At 39.0% G+C, this 14,572-nt stretch overlaps 1 pseudogene; it reads left to right on the top strand.

Annotated features, from left to right (window-relative positions):
• The first annotated feature begins 11,771 nt into the window (after positions 1–11,771).
• Positions 11,772–11,890, top strand: LOC118612982 (annotated as a pseudogene).
• Positions 11,891–14,572: the final 2,682 nt, after the last annotated feature.

Genomic DNA, 14,572 nt, shown 5'->3' on the forward strand with positions numbered 1-14,572 from the left:
TTCTGTGGTCAATAGACCTGAGGCTTTGTGCCTAAGAATGATACTGACTTAAGGGCTTAATGATTAAGGGAGTAGTTGTTAGTATGTGAAGGATAAAGAAAGAAAAAAAGCAAGTAGGCCCAAGGCCAATTTGAATCAAAGAGAAGTCATTTTAAAGAAGTGAAGATTTGCATGGTTACAATTACATCCCAATATACTCATTGTAAGTTGAAAATATTGGAAGTAGAAATGTAGCCGAGCCCCGGGTATTTTTGGCAGCTAGAACTAAGTAATTTAATTCTTATTTAGGCCTTTGTTCACATGTTAACTGCTCTTCTTGCTCAACCCCTTCTGTTCTCATGCACGTAGTCTAAGTTGCTGACTTGCTGTTTCTTTGTCAAACAGGAAGAGATAACTCCAGAGTCTAGAGGAGAATCTATGAATTTGTTTTATAGAAGGAAAGAATGTCTCCAAGGTCGCTGTGACCAGCTGCTGGCACTCGGGAGTCCGATGTGAAAAAGTATTATCTGTGACTAAAGAAACACAGATTTCTGTCCCAGTTCCCTGGAAGTCCCCCTCCCTGTTGTGGTTCGATCAAATCTTCGAATCTAAGACCCACAGAGCCAATTGAGATGAATTGTGAGCCTTTATTAGCCAGCCTGCGACTGACTCTCTACCATGCAGGGTTAGAGGAGATCAGTCCTGAGCTCCCAAAAGAGGCAGTTTATAAAACCTAGAACCACACCCTGGTTAACATCAAACAAGTAAACAGATTACAGAATCAGAAGTTGACCGGTAGCATATCTTTGAGCAGATTACAGAAGCAGAGTAAATCCTTATGAAATGTCCAAAGACCATCTCCAAAATTCTGAAGCAAGCAGAAGAGTTTTAAAGGTGAGAAGGGGAGTGTTAAGGGTGGAATATTTTCCAGTAAGGTCTTCCCAGGTTGTGGGCTGCCTGAATAAAGCAACTTTTCCTTCTCCATCCAACACTTATTTGTCTCTTGAGTATTGGCTTTTGAGCGGTGAGCAGCTGAACACAGGTTGTGTTTTTTTTTTGTAACAAAAAATGCACTTCTAATGTACTTAACCTACACTTTACACTTTAATACACCTGCCCTACCTTAAACGTGCTGAGAAAACGATATCCAAAAAAAGCTGGCGACATAGAACACTAGAGTGTTTGTGATTACGTGGTTGACTGGCAGCTGTGGCTTGCTGCTGCTGCCCAGCATCTTGAGAGCTTATCTATGCAAATCACTAGCCCAGGAAAAGATCAAAATTCTAAATGGTGTTTCTACTGCTTTCATACCATTGTTATGTCAAAAAATTGTAAGTTGAACCATCATAAGGCAAGATCTGTCTGTATGTATTTCTTATATCATAATACCACAATATTCATTTATTGAATGAACAAATGAATTAATTATTGGCTTTACTTTGTTGGAACGACTGATCCAAAGTCTTCAATGAGGGAAGTGGAGGAATGGGTGAAGAGGGAAGGAGATTAAGAAGTATAAACTGGTCGTTACAAAAGAGTTGTGAGGATGTAGAGTATAGCTTGGGGAATATAGTCGGTAGTATTATAACTATGCATGGTGTCAGATGAGTCCCGGATTTATCGGGGTGATCACTTCATAAGTTATATAGAGATCTAATCACTGTGTTGTACACCTAAAACTAACATGTCAACTATAATTGAAAAAATAAAAATATAAAAATTAAAAAAATAAGTGGCTGAAAAAAAGTATAGAAAACATGTGCTATTTATAAATTTAATAAAATGAAAACAGCTGCCTGGAAAACAACAACAAAAAACAAAGTCTTCAATGAATGTGAGAACAATCCAGGAAGTCAGTTAATGCCACGTCAGGAAATGGTAAAAAGTAATATAACAGTATAACAGGAGGACATATGTCTCAAAGATGTGGCAGTTTTATTCAAGGGTGGAGCAGTTAATCACAATGTAAGATAACAGTCATAAGAATGAACCTCAACTATTTAAATTATAGTTATTAGGGCATGGGATTATATATTTTAGAAAAATTTACATAAAATTATTACAGTTATTTAAGGTTTAAATGGTTAACTCTTAGTTATCTGAAAAAGCCTCTCCACCTTTTTCACATAATTGGGATGTTGCTGAAAAAGAGAAGAACACGGGCAATAGCAGTTGTTAAAAGCACAGGATGCAGGACGGGGTGAATCCCCCCTGGTGTGGACTCGAGCCTGCCACCTGCCTGCCTTCCCTCCGAGAGAGGGTCCTTGGCTTCGAGCAGGAAAAAATCAAGAGTGAGCCAGAGCTAAAGACAAAGGAAAGCTTATTAGAAAAGGAATAACACTCCACAGAGAGAAATGTGATCTCTCACAGAGGAAGAGAATGAGACCTCGAGCATCTAAAGAGCTGGGTTTATATGTTTTTTTTTAGTTTCTGTGAAAAATTACTGCTTATAGGGAGTAAAGAATAGAATGAGTGGTTGGGTTTATCTTTAACTTGTGCAGGGCACAGCTTAAAGTCTTTACTTTCCTGTATTCCTTTGGTGGTATGGGTAAGCAGGTAGTAATCTCAGCGGGAATCTTCCTTTGTTTTGTAGGTTCCCCGTGGTCTGGCCATATGGCTGATCAACTAGGTTCCAAGTTTAATGACGCCAACGGCACGTAGCAGGCTCTGAATTTCACTTGGTTTAGTATTTAGTCAGTTCGTGTAGTTCTTATGCTTCTTTCCTTTACTACCCAGACTCTGGAGTCAGAATGCCTGGGATTAAATTCTGGCTCCACTATTTTAATGTGGGCAAGCAGCTTCACTGTCATCTGCCTTCATTTCCTAATCTGTTAAAATGGGGATATTACCTGCCTCAGAGAGTTTTATGAGGATCAAATTTCTGGATAGCTATGTAAATTCTTAGAATGGTACTTAGCACATACCGTGTCAAGTGTTTGCCATTACTGTTTTTAAAATAGCGTTGAACATTTTTATTATATTCTGAGTTCATCTCGAAAATGTTATTGCAGTTTTATTTTCTTCCTAAATCTCTGACAGTTAACTTTTAACTTCTCATTAGCAATCGAAATTCTGAAACAATGTTTTGCCAGAAACATTTTTGTTTGGCTGCCAACCACATAGCATGGCCAGGATTACACATGGGATTGATCCACTCAGCAGATAAGTCATGAACTTGATACCAGATTTGTTTTAAACTGTTAACAAGAAATAAGGAATATTCAGAGGTTCTATCTCAAACCTTTGAAAATCATCTAAGAGGAGTAACTGTAATGATCAGTCTTCCCTCTATTTGGCCTTTGCAAAAAGGTGGCTTTGATATAAGAATGAAGTAAGTAGTGCTTGGCTGTCACTAGTCCACATCTGTTGTCACTGATAAGTAGTTGGCAGCCCAGCAGTTGAGGGGGGTGGATAAGAGGGACATTTACACTATAAATACCAAGGCTAAGTCACTCCTCCCTAACCTAAGAACTCTCAGAAGACCCTCAGGGCATTCACTCCTGGACCCTGGTGATAAACCACAAAATGACCTGTGAAAGAGACCATCTTGCCTACCAACAGTTCCCTCACAGAGTGCTCTATCCACAGGGCGTCTTCATTTTGGCTCTGGCAGCTGGAAGTTAGCTCTTTAGTTGGTCACCAACCCTCTGAGTTTCTACATGAGTGCCTAATCAAATAAAATGGTACACCTCATATTAAATTTGGACTCTATTCCCTTACCTTCCTTTGCCTAGGACAATAGTGTGATTAATCTGTCATTTGCTTAGAGTATGGTATGTATTTTTTTTTCTTTTTTGCTTAAGAGATATTATCCTGTATACTATTGGTCTGTAAAATTATTATAATTCCCACTGCAAACATGTGCCAAATAAATTGCTGGCAAAGACAGAAATCAGTCTCTGAGCATAACTTTTGCTGCCTTCTAGGATAAAAATAAAAAACAATCGGTGTAGTGGGCAACCCAATCTAAAAGTAATAATAATTAATATTTGTCGGTACCGTGGGATTTATGCCAAATTTGAAGTATAGGTTAATAAATTATGTTAAATTTATAATTGACCCAAATCTGGTAAAGCTCATAATCAGATTGTCAAACTTTAAACTTAATATACTACCTACTATCTACGGCATGCTACTGAAGTTATAAACAGCCTGTGAATGGACAAATTGATAAAGCTAATAGAGTTTGGATGCTAATGCTGGCCATAACAATTACCTTAATGCTGCTTTATAAACAACTTAGAACACTATTAAGCATCTCTATAATAAAGCATATTTTGAACACTGTTGTGAAAGGCTGGACGAGCAAGGCACATATGCCTTGCTCACTAATCCTGCCAAAATTACTCAAGAGGTAGTTGAGGGGTAGAAAAATAAATTTTAAAAATAATAAATTTTTAAAAAGAAGTAGTTTAGAGGTAGAATATATTAACATCTGAGGATCCCTGGAGATTTAGTCCGGAATCTCCAGATGTTCGAATGAATACCCCACTCAGAGAGTTATATCCTATATTAAAAAGAGCAAATAAGGAAGAAATTCGGCGTTAAGTAACATAGACACCTATAGGCAGAGAGGAAAAGTGTTAGCACAACAGGTAATCTCCAGGGTAGGAAGAGGAACCCAGACATTTTTGCTCCTGGGGGCACCAAGCCACATCCAAAGGACGATAATTATTTTAACCTTTTTAACCTACAAGAAGATAGGCCTAAAAGAATAAACAAAACTACAACAAATGCTAACATGGATGTTGTCAGTCACTGAAGAAAGAGCTTATACTAAACAAGACATGAATGACAAGAACTAGAATGGAATTCCAGCAAACTGATTTGGACACAGAAACCCAGTGGCTATTAGAGTTATGGTCTAAAGGAGGAAACAATCTGATTCTAACAGGAGCAGATATTATGCAACTTCAGCCCGCCCATGCTTAATTTAACCAACACCTTGAAGCAGCTGTCCCGAATCTTTTGGGCATCAAAGACCGGTGCTCCTATGAGAATCGAATGCCTGAGGATCCGAGGTGGAGCTGAGGCAGTGATGCTCGTGCTGGGGAGCGGCTGCAGATACAGAATAAGCTTCTCTTGCTCACCCGCCACTCACCTCCTGTGTGTTTCGGTTCCTAACAGGCCCGGATCGGTACTGGTCCATGGCCCAGGGGTTGGAGACCCCTACCTTAACTGGTTTCCTATCCATTCTGGCCTTCTTCCAATTTTTAATGCTGTCATCAGAACGTTTTTTTAAAAAATTTAATCTGGTCACATTAGTCTCCAGTTTAAAATCTTTTGATGGCTCCTTTTTCTTAAGTTAAAAACCAATCTCCATTAAAAGCATCATAAAACCCTACATATGTGGCCCACTCTTCCCTTGCTTTCTGTACTCCCGCCTCATGATGATGTGCCTTGACCCTTCACATCAGACGTGCTGTAATTAACGTTGTTCTCTCAGTCAAGAATGTGCTTCAATGCCTTTCCTTCATCCTCTGTGGCCTGGTCGAATTTCATGCATATTTTGGAAATCAGGAAAACCTTTTCTGACCTACAACTAGGTTAGTTTTCTTCATTATAAGTTTTTAGAAAATTATATTTCTCTTTCAGACTATAATCTCAGTTTATATATTCATTATAAAAATTGGGACTGTGTCTGGTTTTATTCTCTGTTATATTCCCAGTGCTTAGCATAGATTTCAGTAGAATAAAGGCACTCAGTAAATATTGGGTGAAAGAGAAAAAAAGAAAGAAGTGATCAATGCAAGAAGGTGGCCCCTTACCTTCTGACGAGCTTGGTAGTGGAGATAGCAGAGCTTCTGACATCCAGTTCTAAGCCTCAGATGGGCCAGTATGGGTGGAGCAGGTATTTCTAATCAAGAATCTTTTGGTGGTTGGGCCTTGTTCCAGGCTCCGTACTGGAGTCGGGTTCTCCAGTTGTCTGAGAGATTAGGTGAGATTTCAATATCTTATAATAAATTTCTTACAAGTAGGAACCCCAGCTTAACACATTTCTGAGTAAAAAATAACAGAAACCTTTCTCTCCATTCTACCTACCCCACTTTTGTGATCAGGTCACCAGTTTGGTGTTAAAAGTCATTTTGATTTTAAGAACATCTTAAATTTATGCTGTTTAATTCTTCACTTACCTCCCACGACTACCTCTGAAGTAGGAGGGATAGATCTTATTAATCTTCATTTCACAGATAAGGAAACTAAGGTGCTAGGAAAGTACCAAATGGGCTAAGAAGGGCTCAGTACTAGAGGGTCTCGTTGTCATATTTCCTCTCCAACCATACTTTTCTCTCAGAAATCCTGACCTCCCAAGAGGCAGCCCTACATTCCCAGTGAGCTCACCCATCTGCCCATCCGTATGTGGGATTGAACCAGGGGTGGAAATTTGACCAAAGTTACCCAAACAGATTTCCTCTGCTGTACACACAGAGATGGCATCTGTTGGGTGTGACGGCCACCATCTGCCAGGAGTCCTGTCACACTCTATCTGGGGAATGGGATCAGAGTCATTGTACTGTTGTGGAAGCAGTTTTTCTCCAGATGCCTGATCCTCGCAGGGCAGATTCAAGTTTGGTAGGCTTATACAATGCGGGCTCTTCGTTAAGAAAAAATATTTTTAAAAATTAAATAAATAAAATAGCATTTTGAGAGCACAGTGGGCTTCTACCTGAACCTATTTGTGTCAGATTTGAATCCTTTAAGATCCCAAATAAACTTTTAAATTGTTTTTTAAAAATTGCAGTTTGGTATGTCTGATGACTCAAAGAATTCCACAGAATCTTGGAATCATGTACTTCAAATCTTATTTCTTTTTCTTCACCGACCACTGAGGCTCAGAGCTGGCCCGTAGGCTACATTCATCTTCTGATCTGAACTCTGGGCCAGTATCCTCCTGTCAGAATGCCATTCAGTGGCCATTCTTATACCGAGATGCCCAGCAACATCTTCACTACGATGCAGAAGAAACATTCAACACTTGGAAATTGATTATTGCATGATAATTTAATATCATGCCAGAGTATTAGGCTTTTCTCACAGACATCTAACTCTCTTGGTGATTGGAACTTTCTCTGAGTTACTATCTACAAGTGAGTAGCCCTAAACAATTTATAGTTCTGAAAAGTTAGAGGTTAACTTGTAGAAAATTGGTAAGGTAGAATAATTTCTTATTTCCTACATGATAGCAAAGATACACCAAAGGTTATGCTTTTATTGATTGGTAGGATATCATACAGCTTTACACATAACTTAGCAATCTTATTTCGCTCTTCCTTTCCCTGCTAACAATATACACTCCAGTTCTTCAAATCCTTTCTTAAGCAGCTCTTCCATTGGTTCCCTCACTGATGAATTAGACGTGACTTTGCCTCATGATCACTATCTACTTGTATTAGACTTATGTTTTTAGGAATTTGAGAACTGTATTTTACACTATACACAGAGCGACTGTGGAAGACATTAAGTATATCCCCAAATCAACTTCCCCGAAAACACTCACAGTCCCTCCAGCGCTATCCGACACTGGAAATGTGACAAATGGGTTAGAGCGGAGAAAGAGATAAGTCTATCAAATGCAGTTGAATGCAAAATTTGCTTTAAAAATATTACAGTGTAACACATGTTAGGCTCTCTCAGGACCTTAGATGGTCTAAGCGAGGGTAACTGGACAAATTGAACATTGGCTTTCCTTTAGCTTACCTAACCCCAGCTATCACATTGTACATTACTTTTTCTTCATAATGGCTCCATATTAATTAATGTGGCTTTAAAATTATCTTCATACAATAATCAATTCTCAAATACTCAGTGCAATGTACTGTGGGGGTTCCTCTGATGAAACGGCATTGTCATTCATTCCTTTGTGCTGGATTAGTTTCCTTCCTTTGGAAGGCCCTTCTCCCCATTTCACCCTACAAAGCCCAGCTGAGAGGCCACCTCTTTGTAGATTTCTCTGACCGAGCCTCACCCAAGGCTAAATGAATTTTCCCCTCATTTATGCTCCCACTGGGTTTTTTTTTTTTTTGGTACACTTCTCTCATAGTAGTTATTACATCTACTATAATTTATATCTTTCCCTCAAACCAAGGTCAATGAAGATACTAAGAAGAAACTGCAATAATATCAAGAGATGCTTGATCGTATTGAATATCAGGAAATGCTTCATAGAATAGGTCACCTTTTACAAATGCCCTAAATTATTTCGTTCAGTAAACGTTTTTTGAGCAGCTATGTATTGCGGGAATATGCAGTTGAAGGAAGCTATTATCCTCACCCTTAAAGCACCAGGTAGTGCTTTATGTAATATCAGCAATCAACACACATTTGTTGAAGTCGAAATAAGAGTTACAGGAAAGAAGATGAATGGCAACACATACCTTATTTTTTCTGTGATGAGTTGACTGCTGAATAATTTCTGCCTGCCCTTGAAATGCAGCTTGTCCCTGTTAGGTAGGTTAAATGACTGTCCTTGCACTGTTCTTCCCTGTCCAATGTTTTCTTTATTCTGGAGTATGTACTGTAATGTTGAAAAAAGAGACAACAGACCCAAAATGGAATCACTTGTGCTTGGGCCCACATCAGCAAACCAGGATTTAATACGTAACCTAATTGCAGTTTCAGCTTTTCAGAATGTAACCTTTAATCTGTCGACATGGAATTACCTACCTGGGCAGCTCTAGTGAGATAATCCACCCTATAGACCCCTTCTGTTTCCCTTTGGAGGGCGACCTTGCTGGATACAATGCATTCTATGCTAATAATTTTTTTCTGCCTCATTTCTGCATTACATTTTATTTCTTTCCTACAGCTTTGGGGAGCTCCTCTCTATTTGCTAGATGGGAAGCTGCCTACTTCATGAATCATTGAACAAAGCCAATTTGACCTTTAGATTTACTCAGTTGAATTTTTGTTATTTAATAGTAGGTAGCTAAAGATTAATGGTGTCCGACAGCACTACTTTGGCAGCATTTTATATTGCTTTTAAATCCATTAAATTAAAAAAATTACGAGAAAGTGTGTGACAAGTGGTATGACCTAGCCATCAGAAGCCATCTAATATATTAGGAGGGGTTGACAAATAAAATGAAGATTGAAGACAGACTTAACTCCTTTGTAAATTCTTTTTACTAATGTTCATTTTTGGTGGATTTTAAGTGGCTTTTGTACTCATAGAAATGGGGGCGGGGGTTGGGGGAGACTTTCAGTTATTTATTTATCCAATCGACAATCATTTCTCTAAGGCCAACTATGTGCCCAACACTGTTAAATGGGGATAACACTTAATAAAGTGGGTCATCAATAAACATTTACTGACCATAGTTTTTCTATGCAGTTAAAAACTTTGAGATAGAAAGCTAATATTATGAACTATTACAGAATAAATACATGATAAAGTGTGTGACTCCAACAAGTGTAATTGTAACTTGAGCAAGAGTGAGATTAGAATAAGGGTTACAATGCTAAGGTACGAGTAAGGGTTAGATTGTGAGAAGTTTAATTTGGTCAACATTTTCTGGATTTCAGGCACCATAGATGGGATGTAACTTTAAAATGCTTTGGTCCTTAAGCTCAAGGAATTTACAGCCCAAAAAAGATACATATAAACACACAATTACTTTTGATGTAATACATGTTAGCAATCTAACTATGAACCATGTGCTCCACGAACCCAGAGGAAGGAGGCTCTGCCTAGGGAATCAGATAAGGCTTCTCAGGATATGTGACATTTGACCTGGATCATAAAGAATGAGTTAAGCAGAAGAGAATAAGCATTCCTAAAAGGAATAATGAAAAGCATACAAAACACTTTTTATAAAGAGGGAGAAAACTTTCTTCCTGGTAATATTTCTTGGCACATCGAATTTTCAAGGGTTATGATAGTCTCATACATTCGAGACTGAATGCTGCCCAGCTGCCACAGAGCATCAGAGCTGCCCAGCAGAGTCCAGCCTCTTATCTGTTGACCCATAGACACAAGAGCAATCATAACTGGCTGTTGTTTTAAGTTTTAGAGTTGGGACTGGCTTGGTACATAGCAATAGTTGATCTGCGTATGCGTGTGCTCATCCAGTTATGTATAGGGTCAAAAGAAGGGCATAGGCAGAGAGGAATGAAGTTAGTTGGCTTTTTCTGGCATCCCGAGAGTGAATATAAGGAAGGAGAGAAATCAAAGAAAACAAATCAGGGGTGTCCATAGAAAGGAAACCAGGATAGAGATTTATTTTAAGGAACTGGCTCATGAGATTGAGGAGGCTGATAAATCTAAAATCTGCAGGGTGGGCCAGCAGGGTGGAGACTTAGGGAAAAATTGCAGCTCAGTCCAAAGGCAGTCACCTGGCAGAATTCTTTCTTGCTCCGAGGGAGGTCAGTCTTTGTTCTCTTAAGCACTTCAATAGATTGGAAGATACCTACCCACGTTAAGGAGGGTAATCTGCATTACTCAAAATCCATCAATTTAAATGTTACTCTCATCCAAAAAACAAAAACAAAACAAAACAAAAAAAACCCCACCTCCACAGAAATATCCAGAATAATGTTTGACCAAATATCTGGGCACTGTGGCCCAAGTTGACAAATAAATTTGACCATCATTCCAGTTGAGAACGGTGGGAAATCAGAGTGCCTCTATGGAAGCTTCGGATGAGTCCATCATGTCCTGTAGCTACAGGGCATATATGGCTGAGAGTAATGCACGGATCCCTAGAAATGTCCCTGAGATTGGTGGTTTGCTAGAAAAACTGATGGCTCAAATTTTAGTTTCCCAAGATGTGCTTAAGTTTTAATTTTAACTAGGTCAAAAGTGATTGAGATGTAACCTTGCGCTTTTACCAACTTATTTTTCTTATCAGTATTTGATGTCTCTTAGACATCTCAAAGTTGATATATCTAAGATTGAATGCTTGATTTGCAATCCTTTTCAATCCTCTTCCTTCACAGACTTTCCTATCTAGTGATGGCACCTTCATCCTACCAGTTGGTCATATTGGAAACCTGGGAAATATTTTTTTGGGGGGTTCACTATTTATGTATGGCAAATATTCCACATCCATGACCCTCTCCAGTCAGAAGTGATGCTGTTGGCCGTAGGCAGTTGAAGAATGAAGTCATCTGACTTGCCCCTCTTGAGAATGGCCCCACAGATAGTTTAGGTTTTAAATTGGCATTGAACCTGCTAGTCACCTCGTCAACCTCAGCCATGTTCCTCTGGATGGATATGTGGTCTTTGGCACCTGATGATGTAGTTGCTGGTAGAGTGCCAAGTGCCAAGTGCAGAAGACTGGAAATATTGACTCTTTCTTTTCATCCCTTCTAATCAACCAGACCATTATGAACCTTTGTGAGTTTTACCTTCAAAATATATCTAGACTCTGTACATCATTCCATCTTCACTGTCATCACTAAGTCCAGGCCACTACTATACCTATCCAGAGTCATGGAAATGGCTTTCTAAATTGTCACCTTGCTTCCACTTGGCTCAACTAGGTCTGGAGTATTCACTCGTAAGATGGTTCATTCACTAGCAAGACAAGTTGATGCTGTGAGCTGGGGGTGGGGGTGGGGCACATTTGGTTTCTTTCCCTGTGGGCTGCTCCATGGGGCTACTTGTTCTTCCTCACAGCCTGGCATCTGGATTCCAAGAGTAGGTGTTCCCCGAGATGGGAAGTAGAAGTTGCCAGTTTCTTAACACCTGGGCTTGAAACTGGCACTTTAGTATTCCATTCATTGGTGAAATCACAAAACCCATCCAGATTCAAAAGGAGAAGAAATAGACCCCACTTTTCAATAAAAATGTTAGCTATGGCCATGCCACCCTGAATGTGCTGGATCTCATCTGATCTCAGAAGCTAAGCAAGGTCAGGCCTGGTTAGTACTAGGATGGGAGACCACCTTGGAATACCAGGTGCTGTAGGTGTTTTTTTTTTTTTTTTAAGTATTCAAAGAATTTGTTCATCATAATCTGTCACAATCTTTCTTCTGGTCACAAACCATTTCCATTCCTCTTACATGCAAAATACAATCAATCACTTTCTTCCAAGACCTCCAAATATTTCATTTTATTTTGAGCATCAGGATCAAGCTGGTATCCGAGATAACTTTCAGTCACTTGTATGGCAGACACCTACACCAGCTGTACTAAAAGAGCCATAGGAGAAGAACCTTTACCTGTTCCCCCGTCCCCCCACTCAATCCAGTATTTGGTCCATAATATAGGTAAACTATACATACTTATTGAATAAGTAGTTGTATTTAATTCTCATTTTTTTTTAACGGAATAAGTAGACACTAAGAGAGGGTAAGTCAATTTCCAAAGGTTAGAGAGTAATAGTCAAATCAGGATTTAAGGTCTGTTTGACTTAAAGCTCATTCTGAACATGAATAACATGATCTGTTTCTCAGTGGGACCTAGAATCTAGTAGAGGTAAGCAAGATTAGGTGTGATGAAGAAACGAGATAACAAAGGGTAAGCTAAGCTAAGGTATTGGCTGTGGGAAGGAACAGATGCAACTGACAGCTTGAAGGGGTCAAGATTTGATGAATGTCCAAATGTGAGCAGGGTGGAAACGGATGGAGCCAAGTAGTATTTCCAGCCTCTGAAATAGTAGGAGACCAGGAGAATGATAAAATAGGCAACTTCGGAGAGGGAACTGGACATGAGAATTCAAGTCCATAAACAAGCCAACTAGCTCGCAGGTAAGGCAAAAACTCACGATTCAGGAATCCTGTAAGATCACTTAGTAACTTTAAAAAAATTTCTTTAAAAATTTTAAATTGTGGTAAAAATATACATGAAACCATTTTAAGTGTACAGGTCAGTGGCATTAAGTTAATTCGCAGTGTTGTGCAACCATCGCTACCATCCATCTATGTAGCTTTTCCATCATCTTAAACTGAAACTCTGTACCCATTAAATAATAACTCCCAATTTCCTCCTACCCCCAGCCCCTGCTGACCACTGTTTTACTTTCTGTCTCTGTGAATTTGACTACTCTAGGTACCGCATATAAATGAAATCATACTGAAGGGGAGGAAAAATAATTTTCCCTTTACCCATCTGGGTTCTTGGTTGGGACTCCTTGTAATAAGAGATTAGCAGGAGAAGAACAAACGGAAGTTTATTAACATGTATACCTTATGTATACATGGAAGATACCTGGGAAGAATGAGTAACTTCTAGAGAAGGCCCAAGTCACCACCTTAAATAACATCTTTAGTAAAGACAAACAAAAGACATAGGGGTGGGGTTGGAGGCAGCCAGTTATGGCAAGTTACCAGAAAAAGCAAGAGTAAAGGTTTGTTTTGCAGATTTAAATCAGCGTCTTCTTCATTGATAAGATTTCTTGTGATTTAGCCATCTTTCTCTGCTTGGTATAGAGAGGATACCTCATTATAAATGGAGATTATTTTATAAATGTAAATTTCCCTTACAAAAGGGAAATTTTAGCGCTCCGAAATCTACTGTTTCTTTAAATAATTAGCTCAAAACAATCCTTATGCCATAGAGACATATTTTGGAGTAGCACATTCTGCTACCCTTCGAATTCCTGCCTTTGAAACTTCTCAGTAAGTTTCACAGTCCAGAAGCTGAGTTGGTAGTTTGATCCATACTCACTGAACCAGTCTTTAATCCTGAGAATAGGTCAGTTAGGTTAGAGTTGTGTCTAACTTCAGGAGGTGGTGTCACAGGTGGGCTCCCAAAGTTAGGCCTATATGCTGCAAGCATTTCTATGAAAATAAAAGCAAAGCAAAGATTAATGATTAGAACAGACTATAAACTCAATTTTGAGTCCAGAGGGCAGTTAGTTGAGATTTCTCAATGTTGGGCTTGAAGCATTTTCAGTTAGAGTGAGGAGAGGTGTGGCAGTTTGATAGGTATTCCTGGGCTTTTAACCATTGGCAGGAACTAGAGGAAAGACTTTCACAGAAATGTCAAAGCAAAAAAATGAAAAGGCCTAGTTGGCTGTTTGTGATTAGTTGTCCTAGATTTCCAGTTAACCTTGGAGCATTTGTAGCCTTAGGTTTTGGTTTGCTTATGCAGCCTACCAAGGTATTAGAGCCAACTCAGTCTAATGGCCTCCTTGTTTAATTAATTTAAAAATACCCAGAAGTGGGATTTATTAACTTAAGGGTTCTATTTGAATTCAGTCTGTAATGAGGGATATGCTCTTTTAATGAAGGCAGTCTGTTGAACTGCAATTTCCCAGGCCAACAGGAACCACTCAGTGAGGCTCTCCTTGGGTTACTTTTCTATGAGACTAGGCTCCTCCAAATACCCAAAACAAGAATTGTGTAGTAATCCCATATTTGTGATACACCATTGTGTCAACAATGTGCTTTGCCTATGGTAGGTATTAAGTACTTGAAAATATAGTTCCAATATATTATAGTATAGTATAGTAATGGGTTATTCATTAGTAAACATCAGATTTTGTGTCTTTTAAAACAAGACAAATAGTTTTTCACCAAAGAAAGGAGTGTCGCGTCTCCTCACCCCTTCCTTAAATTTTCATCACATACAAGAAATAACTGATTTATAAAGTGTCAAGTCGATTCTCTGCAGGGAAAGGAAAGACTCGATACTGTAACTTTTCTTAGA

This window comes from Rousettus aegyptiacus, unplaced genomic scaffold (genome assembly GCF_014176215.1).
Source record: "Rousettus aegyptiacus isolate mRouAeg1 unplaced genomic scaffold, mRouAeg1.p scaffold_m13_p_17, whole genome shotgun sequence".
NCBI classification, from domain to species: Eukaryota; Metazoa; Chordata; class Mammalia; order Chiroptera; family Pteropodidae; genus Rousettus; species Rousettus aegyptiacus.